Below are 15,850 nucleotides of genomic sequence, written 5' to 3'. Positions count from 1 at the left end.
AATGGAAATTATAGACATATCTAGCTTCTTTTTATTAAAAAAAATCACAAAACACAAAGAAAGGAAACAAAAAAGAACTTTAAAATGGAGAAATATTGCAACATATTTGCATTATCCTTTGTCTGAAGTACATTCGTACAAATACTGATATAAGATCCATCCCACACACACACCTCTGCAGGGCTTCAGGTAACAGCAAGTCCGTGATGATCTTCTAACTTAGACTGCTAGAAAATTATGTCTACAGTATTATGATTTGGTACAAATCTCAACAAGCATTTCCGTGTTCATCACAGCCACAATGTTATAACTTTATCAATTCAGTTCATTCTTAAATCAAGTTACAAGACCATCCTGAATTACACAGGAATATTACTGAAGAGTGTCATAAGCCACAGTAAAGCAGTTTGTTTAGTAGTAAACTTCAACAATGTTCTAGTCCCTGTACATCAAAATGGGCTAAGAGGTGATTTGTTCTGAAGTCTTTCCTAGTATTTCTGGAAGCAAAGTAGCATGTAACAACAGAATGTTAGAGATAACCTCCTATGTTATCTCAGTTGCTAAGCTATTGCTTGAGTCAGTATAAATATTTATATTTTATTAATATTGGCCAAGCCCTAAGACAAAGGAAACACCTTAAAACAGAGGACCTAAAGGTGCAAATAATTTGAAACAGGAGCTACACATTACTGGCTAAGAAAGCCTGTGAATGCAAATTAGGCTGCTAATTCATTCATTGTCATGACCCAGAGGAGTTTAACTTTGTTTTAAAAGAAGCAATGAAATGTTAATCCTCCAAAAATTATGCAGTAATTTCATTTATCAGGAATGACATTAAAAGCTTTCTCTGTGACTTATGTCAGAAGCAGTTTAACCTGTAGTGCATGAGTTCAATGGGACAAGGTTTCACATTGTAGTTTAATGATAAGAAAACAAAACCCTCAGTACTCTGGTTCTGGAGGCAGCTGAAAAAGAATAACAAAGTGAAAATTAACAACAAAACAAAACCTCCAGAAATATTACGAGCTTCAGATTGCTCTCAAAGCACAAAAGGAGAACCTTTTTTTTAGCACTTGATTTAGTATATAATGGTATTAAAGTGAAGATCTGACACTGCTTCCAAAAGGTAGAACTTGTTTGTGGTTGATAAACAGAGTGCAGTGTTTGTTGTCCAGAGATTTCAAAATGCAACCCTATGTATACCCACTTAAGGGTGCAGATACTTAACTTCAGGGCCATCTACATGGATTAACCAAAATAACAAAGCAAACGGGTGACCTAGAAATGGAACCAGCTTTCTCTAGCACTGTGTGGTGCCAAGTCAGTTTGGCTAAATGAACAATATGCAACAAAAGGCACACTACCCAATGGGCAGAGGTCCAAACACATCCAAGGAAAGATACAAATCCACAGGATCTCAAACAAATTTGAGAAACTGCAATTTCACTTCCAAGTGTCAAAATAGAAGTATCTTGTAAACTCCAATAAAATAGTTCCAGCTCTGCCTTTGCACAGCATGGCAGACTGTCCACTGTTATTTTACCAAAATATTTACTTTTTGTCTCCTCTCTTTTCCTCCTACATTTTTTATAACAGCATCGACCACCTTCCAAAGCCTTACTGACCTACACAACTCATTGTTTGAATTTTTCAGATATTAATCCTTTAAATAATGGTCAGCCTACAGATTTTTATTACTTTAGGCAACTGCTACTCTCCTTAGATGGAGGCCAGGCAGTGAGGAAGAAACACCATCTGGTTGCTCACAGGAAAAATGAGTCAGACTTAATGTGAAGACCAAGGCCCATCCTGCCCCATTTTCCTCTCTCTCTTAGCTACTTTCAAATTCTTTTGACCAGCTTCCTCTTACTGTTCATAGTTTGGCAATAGATAGGACAGAAAAGAGAATTCTAAATATCTGCTGGAAATTTTGCCTCCACTTAAGTCAAATCATCTTCACTGTTATTAGGATTTTGTCCAACGTGTTCTGTTCTCCTTATTGCCTTGGCAGCAGTGAGGAAGGCAAGCAGTAGGTACTCTCTTGCTAAATCCTTCTAACACTGACTAAATCAAGGAAGGAAGCTGGCAAAGATACTGTGTAATAACTGTAGGAAGGTGAGAAATATACTCAGTGCAGGTAATATTTAGGAATTTAGCCTTAGTTTAATAAAAATGGTAAAAATGTGACTAAATTTGATCCAGTTTCAAGACAGACAAAAAAAGGTACATTTCTGATATTGCAATGGCCTAGTTCTACATGTAAGACACAGTGTGACAGACTTAAAAGCTTGTAGGGATCTATAACATAGATAGAAACACTGCTTTAATCAATTTTGTTCCTTGAAACAGCAAAATTATTTTAAGAGAAGCACTTCTAAACATTTGAAAGCAGAATACTTTTCTCTGCTTATGAGTTTGTAAATTATAGTAAAAGGTTGCTCTAATAAAAGATACGGAATGTTAAATGTCAGTACACGTGGGAAAGACCAGCCGGTCTTCTCACTATGGCCAAGCCACCAAAAAAAAATCAGATAAACCCATCCCCTTCCCCTAAAACCCAGAACTTACTTGTTTCCTTAATCTAATAATTTATACATTGGCTTTGCAGAGATAACAACGCTGATTCTGGATAACATGTTTATGTTTATTTCTGTCAAAGACTGGAACAGGATTATTCAAGTTTTTCTTAACTCATTTTGCACTGCTGGGTCAGCTGTAGTAGCAACAAGGTGAGAAAGTAAGGTGATGAAGAAAAAGTAGACCAGTGACTTGTATCAAAACAAGTTAAGAATACATCAAGTGTTTTAATGACAAACTGTCACTCAAAGGAAAATACTGTGATCAAGTACGTACCCATTCTAACTGTTTTGTATCATAAGACTTAAAATGATTATTTTATTGGTAAGAGCTTCAGTATCATAAGGGAAGAGGAAAAATATCAGCTAGCATAGCTTATCTTCCCCTTGTGCAGGTTAGACCTATGTTCATTTTGCACCTTCCCCTCTCAGTTGGCAAGAGTGTATTTTCAACATTATGAAGGGAGAAAACATCTTTTTCAGGTTTTTTTATACTTACTGACTGAAAGCTAAATATTACTCTCCACCCTTCCTCAGATTTTAGGCAGTATGTGACATGCCACAGAATTGTGTGAATTAAAAATCTAATTAATAGTATTAGGAACTAATTAACCCCCCATTACAATCTTCTTTCTTTCACTTCTTTGAAGGCTTGTCCCTTGAATCAAATCCAGATGTGACAAGGTCAGCGTGCCTTCTTCAGAACAGGAAATAAATCTGCAGCCCAAAGAGAATCTCAAGCTCCATTTTCTTCCCCAGCTCAGTAGAATTACGTCCTAAGACAATCACTTACAATGAAATGTTCTCTAATATCCAGAAGGATATGAACTGTCTTCCTCAGAGTTGGATGTTACAGGGTGATCTTTACAATTCTTACACATTGTAGTTAGCTAGTACAGAGAAGGCAGGGGAAAAAAGGTGCGTTACCATTAAATTGTAATTGCAGAAGCTCAAGAACAAAGTCACACACAAAAGCCATAGAACTCTTGGTTCATAATTTTCCCCCATTCTTCACAAAGGTATTCCCTCCCTGACAGCTTATCTCACCCTTCTTCCCACTGTTTTCGTGTCTGTTTTGCTACAGTCACCTGAGAAACCTTTTCAACAAGTTGCAGTGTGATCACCACTTTCTGTGAAGCTCCTGTATTACTTTGTTGATTTGTTCTTCTTGTGCTGAAGAACACAAAGGCTAGGTCGGTTATTGCCAGAGACCCCAGAATTTCAGTGCCAACCCCATCCCAGTTAGTCGCAGAGATGTTCAGGCCTAGTGCAGACAGCTGCTAGGAACAAGTTGATTACTTTGCACCGGTTGGCCTGTCATTCCCCTCCCACCTCTAAAAATTAATCTGTTACCCATCTGCCTAAAAGAACCCCAACAAAACAAAACAAAACAAAACCCCACACACCTGGATCAGAAAAAATTCTCTCTGCGTGCTAGGTTTAAACTAGAGGACACCTCTTGTCCTGGTTAAAAACTGCAGTGTTTTACAGTCAGAAAGAGATATCACATATGCAATGCTGAAAACAGTTGCCACACCATGTTTTTGTTTTGTTGTCATGACAGCAATTACCAATATTTTGAAGAGAATGACTGCTCACTACACAACAAAAGGACAATGAGAAGGTGTGTTTTCTTCACCAGTCCAGGAAGTCTCATTGTGTGCCCAAATGCAATTATTTCCTATGATATTTAGGTAAAATTATTTTTCATCAGAAAGAGAACAGCAGCTAAGCTGGTGAAAAAAATCTAATTCAGAAAGGAACAATGAAGAGATACAGCAGTTTTAGGACTTTTCCCCTTCAAATATGTGTTAAAAGAGGCAAAAAAAATAAGGAAAAAAAAAAAAAGAGTCTCAATATTTCTTATATTTAAATCCTTCTGTCAGCTAGAACATAAAAATACTTTGCCAAATAGGTGACAAAAGCCTGTTTTGGCTGTGTTTTCTTTTATACTCTTATTAGTGTTAGAATCAAAACTTCTTACTACATTCTACAGCTTTGGAATATAACTATATTTTGCACATGTCATAAAAATCAGGCTTTACAACAAGTAGTAGGATTCTTCAAGTCTTCCTAGCTTAGACCTATCTCCTCCTCCAGAGAGAGAAATGGGAAGACCTCTCAATGGACAACCTGACCTGTTATCTCAGTCAAGAATTCCTGAGCAAGAAATACAACATGCTCCTGAGTTTACAGATCTCTGTCTTCTTTTCCTAGATCTCACCTGCATTGTAAATGCAACGGTACTTGTAACATTACACATATATTTCACAGTCAACTCATTCATATCCATCTTAATTTGTAGACTTTTATGACATTTTCAATACAGAGCAGACATTAATATATGGTGAATTTAGTGTCTTTCACTTGAACTTACACAACACATAGGTTATGTGATACATGGTATTGTATGTACTGTGGCTCCTCTCAACATAAAGACTAATCAAATGGTTGTGGGACATGACATAGTTAAAGCACAAGTCCTCAAATGATAATCCAGAGCATGCACATGATTGAAAAATCAGGACTGCAGGCACATCAGAGCTTCAGCAAGACTGTTAATTACTCAGATATAAAAGCATGGCATTCATCAACATCCTGTTTTTTCCAGGGTATGTTAAACTTTTATTTCTTTTACAAAAGAAGAAAAATAAGGGACACAATTAATAGACTATTTTCTTAAACACATTGCAAAAAACCTTAGGCATAAGACCTACAGCCGTGCTGACTATTCCACCTCTATTTCAGCAAGAATTACAGTACTGTCATAAGAGGGCTCTGTTGACACCCTAGCATCTCCTAGCAACAATCTATGTTTTGTACATAAAAAACTGGATGAAATACTGCCTATCAGTGTTTTCTTTCTCATTATGCTGTTAAACCTTTCTCCCTCTCCCATGTAAAAGGAAAAGAGTCTTATTTGGACATAATGCAGAACTTCAGACTGTGCTCTGTAATGTACTGAATTACCAAAGAACAAGCAATCAGATTGCAAGGTGTTTCATGTTATCCATATTGACCTTTCTAAAAATAAAGTTATTGTTAGTTCATAAATCCACTACAGATTCACTGATTTTTAATCATGCAATGGACAGAATGCCCCATAAGCAAATAGAGCTGGACATTCTGCTTTTCATCGGGCTGCTTCTGAGGTTTTTCCCCTGCAAAAATAGTATCCAGTCTTATCATTCAAATTCTTTGTAAGCCAAATCACTAAGTATAAAGAATGTTTCATCAAGTCTTCTATTTCCAGTAATAAATCCCTAGTAACAATGGCAGCATACTTGGATTGTCATATGTTATCCCACAAAGCAGCACTGAATGCATTCCAAGCACATAATGACAGCCCATAGTAACCTAATGTCTCTGAGTAGAGAGACCCAGACCATGATGGGCAGTCATGGAGATACATGGAGATTTGCTTTGTGTATTTGTTTCCTTCATCAAATATGTGGAGGAGGATCTTCAGTTTGACCTGGCTTCTTGCAGATTTGTGGCGAGCAAGACAACCGCTCACCTGTAGTTTTAAGTGATGTGACAAGAGCTGCTTAGACTTAATTTCTTTTCTACGCTGCTAGCTGGGCTATAGAGTAGGGAGTGAAAGTGTGCACAGTGAAGAATACTTTTGAAAATCATGTAAAGATATGCTTTCTTCCTAGGATATTATTTTTCCAGTACCTGAAAGGCTCATGATCTAAAAAAAAAAGAGCCTGTTTTGCTAATTCAAAGACAAGCATTTCTCTGTAGGAGGGTACTTTCTGTGATTAAGACATCTAGTCATTTTTGATCAGTCTAGGAAAAATCCTTCAACTGCAATGCATTGTCTTCTGGCCTCCAAACAACTATGGCTTTTCTCCCTCTCCCACCCTATGCTCCTTTTTCTCCAGCCACCACCAAGTTAAAGGATCTTTCAAAACATTATTATTATGCGCACACACAGAGTTGCTTACACAATACCCTCCTGCAAGATGAGAACCAACATAAACCCAAATAATCTAAATAAACCCAGTTCTACAACATTCAAGTGAGGGTTTAAACTCACTGGGAATAAATGTCATCCCTTTGGAGATGCTCTAGCCCTTACTTCTAGCATAATTAGTGAAGTGGGTGGTGTTTTTATCCTCCCCTCCCCTTATCTGGACACAGATTATCTTTTATAATAAAACATATCTCAAGCAGGATGGTAAAAGGTTAGGAAAAAAAAGATACAGAAAAAACCCAGCATATTTCCATCCATGCAGCAGTAATAGTATGTAGACTCCAAATCCTACTGTACTCAGGTAGATAAAAAGCAGCAAAGCAACAAACTCAAAAAGGAGTAGTGTGGTAAAGACCAGCTATTCACCCTAGAATGTAGGGTTGGAGAAATCAGGTTATTTCTGCTGGTCAGCTGTTCAGGTTTTGCCTGCATTAATTTCTTGTCATAGCAATTCATCTGCCAGAAAGTAAAGAACTACCTGTCTTTAAAAAATATCCCAGTGTTTTTTCATTTCTTTTTAAAAATTTTAAATAAAGAGTGAAGGAGGCACATTAGAAAGATTTTTTTCATTTGTTCCTAATAGTTTCATGTAAATTCTGTCCCTATACTTGTGTATCTCAAAACAGACAGTGGAGGAAAGTTGCTTCATGCTGAGTCAGTTTACAAAGGTGTTTTTGCAAATGCGTGCAATACATTCTCAACATTCCCTTTGCTACCACTGAAGATGTCTGATGACAGGTGTTCAAAAAAAAACATTTTCACAATTATTTAGACAATTCTTTGTTTTCACTGACACATTTCTAGCCTGTGGAAGAACAGAGCTAAGCTGATTTCTCTTACCATTGCTCACATCCTTACTTAACACAATTTTTGATACAGCAGTTATTAGAGAAAAAAAATAAATTGCAAATCAGTCTTTAGTGTTTCCTTACAATCCCTTGGTGTATTTAGAACAAATGCTTTTCATTTTCTCAATTTGTTATAGAAACTCTGGGTTGGTTTTAAAAAATATCCTGGGAAATTCAACTCTCTTTCTAATGACAGCATCAGAAACATAAATTCAAACTCATAGTAACTCACATAAAGTCTGTTGACATATGGTGCCACCTAGCTAGGAGATTTTATGCATGTCATGTATTACAGATTTAAATGTATGCCATAAACATACAGTCCTCTTCCAAATGAGCTAAACATGAAATGTCTACCAGATAAACTTCAAAAACTGTACCTTTCTAGTGTATTTATAGTGAAACAGAGAGGTAGATATATATTAAATAAACCCACAGTACTAAGTAAAGTTTTTCAAATTCTTAATGTTTATATACAACCATAAGACTACAGGCCATTACTTATTATTTCAAAGCTTTTCAATGTATTTTAATATGATCTTACAGCCTGCATAGACAAGAGCAAATGGGACATGGCTTAGGAATTTTTTCCCCTTCAAATAAGTAACAGGACTGGCAGAATTGCTTCCTAAACCTTTTCTTGAAATAAAACAGAATTGTTTGGAAAATGCAACAGCATACCACTGGCATAAGGAAAGGCACATAGACAAACAGCCACAAGAAATAGGAGCAAGAGATTCTCTTTCAGCTTGAGAAACAGTAAAAATGCACTATTACAACCAAGTCGAACTGAAAGAAGTCACATCAACCACTTATTTTAAAACTTCAGTAAACTCCTTTTTTCTTACCAGAGGCTGCAAAGTCTGAGTCCAACATTTCTATAAAATATAGGAGAATGAGATTTCTCAAAGAAAAATGAAAGCTTTTCTTGAGGTATTTAGTGTGCCCAGTCATGTGCATCAGTACATTTGGCAAAGAGGACACTAGCCAATGTCTGCCACTTATGGGAAGACACCACAGCATGCAAACAAAAACATTTATATTTGCTTCTAGGAAGAAGTTTTGACTTAAAAGCATTTTTTTTTCCTGGATAATGTAGGCAGTAGGCCTCTTAAAAGGATTGTCTAGCACCCTTAGGACTGCAGTTAGAGATTGCTATGCATAACTGACATTGCTTAAGGGTCAGATAGGCTGAATAAATAAGCAAACCTTCCCCAGGCACAAAGTGCTTCCTGATATGGTAATGATGCAAAGAATATACAGTCTTTTGCACATATAACCCACAGAGCCCATAAAGGGTGATTTATAGAATTTCAGAAAGTTTGAATGCATTCTGTCTGAAACCCAAGATGAAGATATGAAATAAGACACTGCATGTTATTTCAGTTTTCAATAGTACACACAGAAGTTTAAGCAAATACCAAAACAAATCAGCCCATTCCTCTAGAGGAATATTTTAAACATTCTACTGTGGAATTTTATTCAAGAGCTAAGGTAGGCAATTCAACACTAAGTGTTTTAATAAAGATTTCCTCACTAACTGTAAACTTAGAGTGTGTTACAGGAATCAAATTATAACTACCATACATATTACAGACTTACTGTACTAGAGGCCAAAACCACATTAGTTTTAAAGGTACTTTTCAGTTAAAATTCTTTTAGGGAGACACAAGGCTGTGTGACCATGCAAACACTTTCCAACAGTCAACACTCTCACAGTGCAGCAGATCATAGATGTTACTTCCAAGAACCCATAGGTCGCGATGAATCAGAATGCATGAGCAGCAAAGCAGCCCAAACACATTGCCATACACACATTTCTAACAACTCCCAAATAGAAAAGCTTAGCTGTATGCTTTCTTCAGCACTGCTGCAACTGATGGGAAAATGCATGTGCAGCAGAGGTAGTGATATAAGTTATTAACAACCAAAAACTTCCCTTAAGCATAGAACTTTTGCACTTCATCTAGCATAGATTCCCTTTCCACAGCTGCTGCTCATCCTTGGAGTATCCTCAAAAGCTTGGGGAAAATACATTATATGCAAGAGCAGTTAGAAGAAATTGGAGCAATCTGAAAAAAAACAGGTCATATTTTTACAAAATAATCCTTCCACACCAGTTATCACTTAATTAACTTCCGACCCGTAAAAGGTATTAGAACAGAAAAATCTGAGTGTGGAGAGTGAGACATAACAGTAACAGTCAAGTACAGTATTCAAGTTTGAGTTATATCTTCTCCATTCCCAAAAGGGAAAAAAAAACATTAAGCAAACAAATCTTAAAAAATACTGTTATTTCACATTTCAATGGCTAATTGCCTTGTTTCTGGGTCTGTCATCTAAGGAAAGAAAAGGAATCAGATTCATAACAACATTCAAATCTCTCAACACAATTACATGAACCAAGATGTAGTCACACAGAGGGGAATTTCAGTATTAACCTTCTAGCTCATACCAACAGAAAACAAAGAAACAGAGTAGAGATGGAAGCAAAACTTCTCTTTGTAAGACTTTAATTCTCCTTGTCAAACAACTGTTCCTAACATTACCTTTTATTTTTCCCATCTATCCCGTGGATGGAGGAGCAAGACAGAAGATCTCCATACCCCAATTCAGGTACCAGCATACATGGAAAAAAAGTGCACTGCTCCCCTGCATGGCCTTTCTCTCTGCATAAGGATTCTGCAGCTGATACAATTGACGTAGTGCAACATCTACAAAGAAATAAAGAAATATATATTTGCAAAAGAAGCTGGGCAGAATGTGCAACACTTTCGCAGGAGAATCCACACTGAAAGGTCCTGCCTGACAAACCTGATCTCCTTCTATGACAAGATGACCCGACTATTGGATGAGGGAAAGGCTGTGGATATTGTCTACCTGGATTTTCGAAAAGCATTGGACACAGTTCCCCATATAATTCTCATAGAAAAACTGGCTGCCCATGGCCTGGATGAGCGAACGGTCTGCTGGGTCAAGCGCTGGCTGGCTGGAAGGTCCCAGAGAGTGGTGGTCAATAGAGCTAAATCCAGCTGGCAGCCAGTCACAAGTGGTGTTCCTCAGGGCTCGGTGTTGGGACCATTTCTGTTCAACATCTTTATTGATGATCTTGATAAGGACATAGAGTGTATTATCAGTAAATTTGCATATGACACCAAGTTAAGCGGGAGTGTCGATCTGCATGAGGATAGGGAGGGTCTACAGAGACACTTGGATAGATTGGATCGGTGGGCCAATGTTAACGGGATGAGCTTCAACACGGCCAAGTGCCAGGTCCTGCACTTGGGCCACAACAACCCCATGCATCGCTACAGGCTTGGGGAGGTGTGGCTGGAGAGTTGCCTGGAAGAAAAGGATCTGGGGGTTCTAATTGACAAGCAGCTGAACATGAGCCGGCAGTGTGCCCAGGTGGCCAAGAAAGCCAACAGCATCCTGGCTTGTATTAGAAATAGTGTGACCAGCAGAAGTAGGGAGGTGATAGTCCCCCTGTGCTCTGCACTGGTGAGGCCACACCTGGAGTATTGTGTCCAGTTTTGGGCACCTCAATACGAGAGGGATATCAAGGCGCTGGAGCGAGTGCAGAGGAGGGCAACAAAGCTGGTGAAGGGCCTGGAGAATAAATCCTATGAGCAGAGATTGAGGGAGCTGGGACTGTTCAGTTTGAGGAAGACAAGGCTGAGGGGAGACCTCATCACTCTCTACAACTACCTGAAAGGACATTGTAGAGAGGTTGGTGCTGGTCTCACAGGTGATTAGTGACAGAACAAGGGGGAATGGCTTTAAACTGCAACAGGGGAGGTTTAGACTGGACATTAGGAAAAAATTTGTCACAGAAAGAGTGGTCAGAGAGTGGAATAGGCTGCCCAGGGAGGTGGTGGAGTCACCACCCCTGGATGTGTTTAAGGGTCATTTAGATGAGATGCTGGGGGATATGGTGTAGGGGAGAACTTTGTAGAGTAGGGCTGATGGTTGGACTCGATGATCCCAAGGGTCTTTTCCAACCTGAATGATTCTATGATTCTGTGATTCTATGATTCTATGAAAGAGCACAGTACCCACTGCTTCCCAGGCAGGACACAGTCGTTTTGCTCTTACTGCTTATTTCATTATTTCTTCTTGCAGGACCTGCAAGCTGTAAGAAGGCCCAGCTCCTGCTGAAAGTCTTGCGAGTGCAGAGGAGAGCCCAACAGAGGAGTTACAGGTGGGGCTGGCAGAGGCCTCTGCTGACCTGGGGCTGGGCAGGTCTAGAGACCCAGTGAAGATTCCGGAGCTCCTGTGGTGAATGAGAAAAATGTCACTGAAGAAAGATCCCAGGACTCTGCTGCTCCCTGAAACATCCAAAGTACTGGATGGAGTTCAGACCACCTGTCAACAGAAGATGCATCAGGGGCTTTGCCTGAAGGCACGAGTGTGCTTTAGAGCAGGAACAGCATTCCAGCTTCAGGGCTAAAGAGCAGTCACCCCCCAGCTGCAAGTGTCCTGCACAGGCAAGTCCAAATACTCAGTTCCAGCTGAGCTGCACATGGATATTTCAAAACACAACTCTGTCCACAAGCTCATAATTTTAAAAACAGGTAAACATGAAAATAAATAGGGAAATAGCTTATGCTACAGACTTGTGCATCACTGGGGTCAAGCCTGAACATGCCATAGAATGGAGGTCTCTCATTTCCTTCATTTAAGAACCCTGTGTTACTGTACTTCGACTAATTAAACTTGTTTCAATATCTTTTAAAGGTCTAAATCAACTTCATTGTTGGTAATAATTGTTTTATATTTCCTTATATTTTCCAACCAGTATCTTTACTTATCATTGCAATCCTTACTAATTTTCTGAACACTCTCTGTGAGGATCCTGAGAATAAAGACATCTGAACTGAGACTTTCCTCCTCTGTTTAGGCTATAGATGCTTGATCATTTCAGTGTCTTCAGATTAAAAGATTCCAAATATTCACAAATTCCAAGCTGCTGAGCTCTGTAGCACAGTATACCAGCTGGCTCCTGTATCCCATCACCAAAGTTTGTCTTCTTGCAAAACAGAACCTTTGTTATGGACAGTAAGTTTCCCAGTTTGATTCCAGATGGGTCATGGTTAAATGTGACAAATTTACTTTCATTTCTCCCAGAAACAGAACTCTTTTGTGAAAGGTCTACCCTATCAGACCCAATTATTACCCTATTGAGTTAAACGCTCAAGCTAAATCAAGTCATGCTTCTTCAACCCAAAGATTTCCTAAAGAACTCTTTTCTATTACTTATCATAATCAAGTCTAAAATAGCAATCAACAGAGTTAGCTCAGCAATTCTTCAGTGAAAACATGGTTAGTGGAAATTTCATCCAGAAATGTCTGGATTCGCAATTATTAACAAAATTTGTTCTCTAACCTTTCTGGAAAATTCAAGTCTTCCATAATAAGGAGACTTCCTAGTAGTGTTAGAGGTATTCGCATCCATATCTGAAAACAGTTTAGCAGTCTAGATGAATGTTTAAATAAGATGTCAGTGGAACTTGTCATCTTTCCCTAGATTCACCCAGGTAGACTATGAAAAAATATGCTTGATTGAAATCATCCTATCAAAATGTTACCATACAGTATTATCTTCATCTTAAAGAGAAACCTCTAATTTTATTTAATCTAATCTTTGATTTAATCTTGAAGATTAAGTATGTCTCAACAGCATTTACCAGTCAATATCCACATTCTCAGTACAATTATTACTTAGACCAGATTCCTCCATCTAGTCTGTCCTACTCATAGCTGGAGTCCTTGCCTTCTCAATGTAATAAAACTAAACTGAAGAGAGTGTAGCTACTTTCTCCATTAAAATCCCAGTGGTTTCTCACCATTTCTCAGAGAAAGCTATTTCAGAAGGCTATAATCTAGGCCCTTTCAGGAGGATGATCTCATGGTTGTAGCAGATAAATCATAGAATATTAGAAAAAGCTAAATTGAAAGGGACCTCTGGTGGTCCAATCTCCTGCTTCAGTCAAAGTTAGCTTCCAAGCTAGCTGGAACTAACTTCCAAATCCAGCTGAAAACCTGTAAGGACAGAGATTAAATGACCTCTCTGGGCAACCTGTTTCTATGCTTGACCATTCTCATGGTGAAGAATTTTTTCCTGATCAGAAAATGTCAGAATTGTTGTTGCAACTTGTGCCAGTTACTTCTTGTCCTCTTACTATGCACTTCTGAAAGTGCCTGGGTCTATCTTATCCAAGTAACTCCCTTAAGGGACTTCTTTCAATAGCAATTCTTTCTAATTGCAATTAGATTTAAAATACACACACCCCTCCCCTTCTCTGCTTCCATATAGAACTGAATTGTTTTGTGATGCAGGACAAGTTGTTACGAATGCCCAGCTCTTGATACATTCTCTGTATTTCTGTTTTCCATGGTGCTTGACATGTGGAGAGTTCCCCCGATCTGTGAAGTGCTAGGATTTAGGTACTCCACCGTTTCACGAGTAAGTGTATGTAAGAAGAGGAAGAACTACCGTACACAAACATCTATGCAAGTCCTTTGCCTGATGGGAGAAAACTTTATGGGATTCTTTGACTTCACCCTGTCTTACATATTCACTGGGAATGCATAAGGAAAACTGGAGTAGGAGTGAATATAAGTTCTCGTTAAAATGGCAGTTTCACTGCTGAAGAGACAAGATGAACCTGTCTGGTGGCTTTCTCCTGAGAGAAGACCTTCCTGCCCCCATAGCCACCATTTCTACTCACTTCATTAAGGATTTTGCCAAGCTTGAATATCTGTGTTGATATGATTACTTTGTGTTCATAATATTATTTTCTTTGGAATTTAACTTTCTGTATGAGTTTGTTATAGCTGTCTCAAAAGAAGAAGCTGCCACAGTTACATCTTTGGGCTAAGCAATATGAGATGGAGTAGCAAGTAGTACAGAGAGATGCACTTGTACATAATACATCCTTGTATATCACATTTATTGCCAAGGTCTATTTATGGTAGCTAAAGAGAAAAAATTAAATCTGTATGTTCAAAGGGTATCTTTCAGTACTTCTTGTGATTACAAGAAACAGTTTTGGATCTGAAAATTAAAACATTGCAAATTATCAGAAAGATATTACAAGTATATTTTCATCACTTATGGTGAGTTAGAAGAACAACGCAGCAGGGCACAAGCAATCTAGATTTCTGGAGTGTATTAACAACTTCCTGACACAGGTGATAGAGAGGCTAACAAGGAAAGGTGCTCTGCTGGACCTGATACTTCCACACCCCCAAGGAGTTCTTCCTCATTTGTAAGGCAGGGTCAGCTTTGGCTGCAGTGAACATGAGATGGTGGAGTTCAGGACACTAAGAGGAGGTAGCAGGACAAAAAAGCAGGACCAACAGACCTGGATTTCAGGAGAATGGGCTTCTTCAGAGATCACCTTGGAAGAATCCCATGGAATATGGCCCTAGAAAAAAAGGAGGTCCAGAAGAGCTGGTTGATATTCAAGGATCATCTCCTCCAAGCTCAAGAATAGCCCATCCTGACAAGTACGAAATCAAGTAAAGGTAGCAGGAGGCCTGCATGGATGAGTAAAGAACTCCTGGCTGAACTCAGATAAAAAGGAAATGTACAGGAGGTGGCAACAGGGGCAGGTGACCCAGGAGGAGCATAGAGATGCTGGCTGATCATGAAGGGATGGGGTTAAGAAAGCCAGGGCCCAATGATAAAAAACTGTGAGGTGCTGAGTGACAGAACAGATGGATGTGCTGCCATTCAGAGGGACCTCACAGGCTGGAGAACTGGGCAGAGAGGAACCTCATGAAGTTCAACAAGAGGAAATGCAAAATCCTGCACCTGGACTGGTAGCCCACTGGCTGTAAAGCAGCTCTGCACAGAGGGGCGTTGGCATCCTTTGTGGACTACAAGCTGCCCATGAGCCAGCAATGAACCCTCCCATCGAAGGCAGCCATCCGTGTTCTGGGCTGCATACAGCATAGCTTTGCCAGAAGGTTGAGGGAGGTGATCCTTCATCTCTCGTCAGTACTGGTGAGACACATCTGGAGCGCTGTGTCCAGTTCTGGGCTCCCCAGTACAAGCGAGACATGGACTCACTGGAGCAATTCTAGCACAGGCCAACAAGGATGATGAGGGGATTGGAGCATCTCTCCTATGAGGAGAGGCTGAGAGAGCTGGGACTCTTCATCATGGAAGAGGCTCAGGAGTGATCTCATCAATGTGTACACATACCTGACAGGAGGGAGTTAAGAAGAGGGAGACATTCTTCTCAGTAGTGCCTACAGACAGGACAAGAAATATTGGGAGTGCAGTTATCCTGACAACCATTTCACAAGGGCATGTTAACTGCAATATAACAAAACCAAGTCTACTAAGGTGAGCTGAACCTAGGTCCAAATTCATATTTTTCTCTTGCAGCTCTGAAAGCACGTCAAAGATAGCAAAAATTGCAACCTCTGCCCTTCAG

This window comes from Strix aluco, chromosome 1 (assembly GCF_031877795.1).
Source record: "Strix aluco isolate bStrAlu1 chromosome 1, bStrAlu1.hap1, whole genome shotgun sequence".
NCBI classification, from domain to species: Eukaryota; Metazoa; Chordata; class Aves; order Strigiformes; family Strigidae; genus Strix; species Strix aluco.
The sequence above is the reverse complement of the archived record's forward strand: the minus strand, read 5'-3'. Positions refer to the sequence as shown.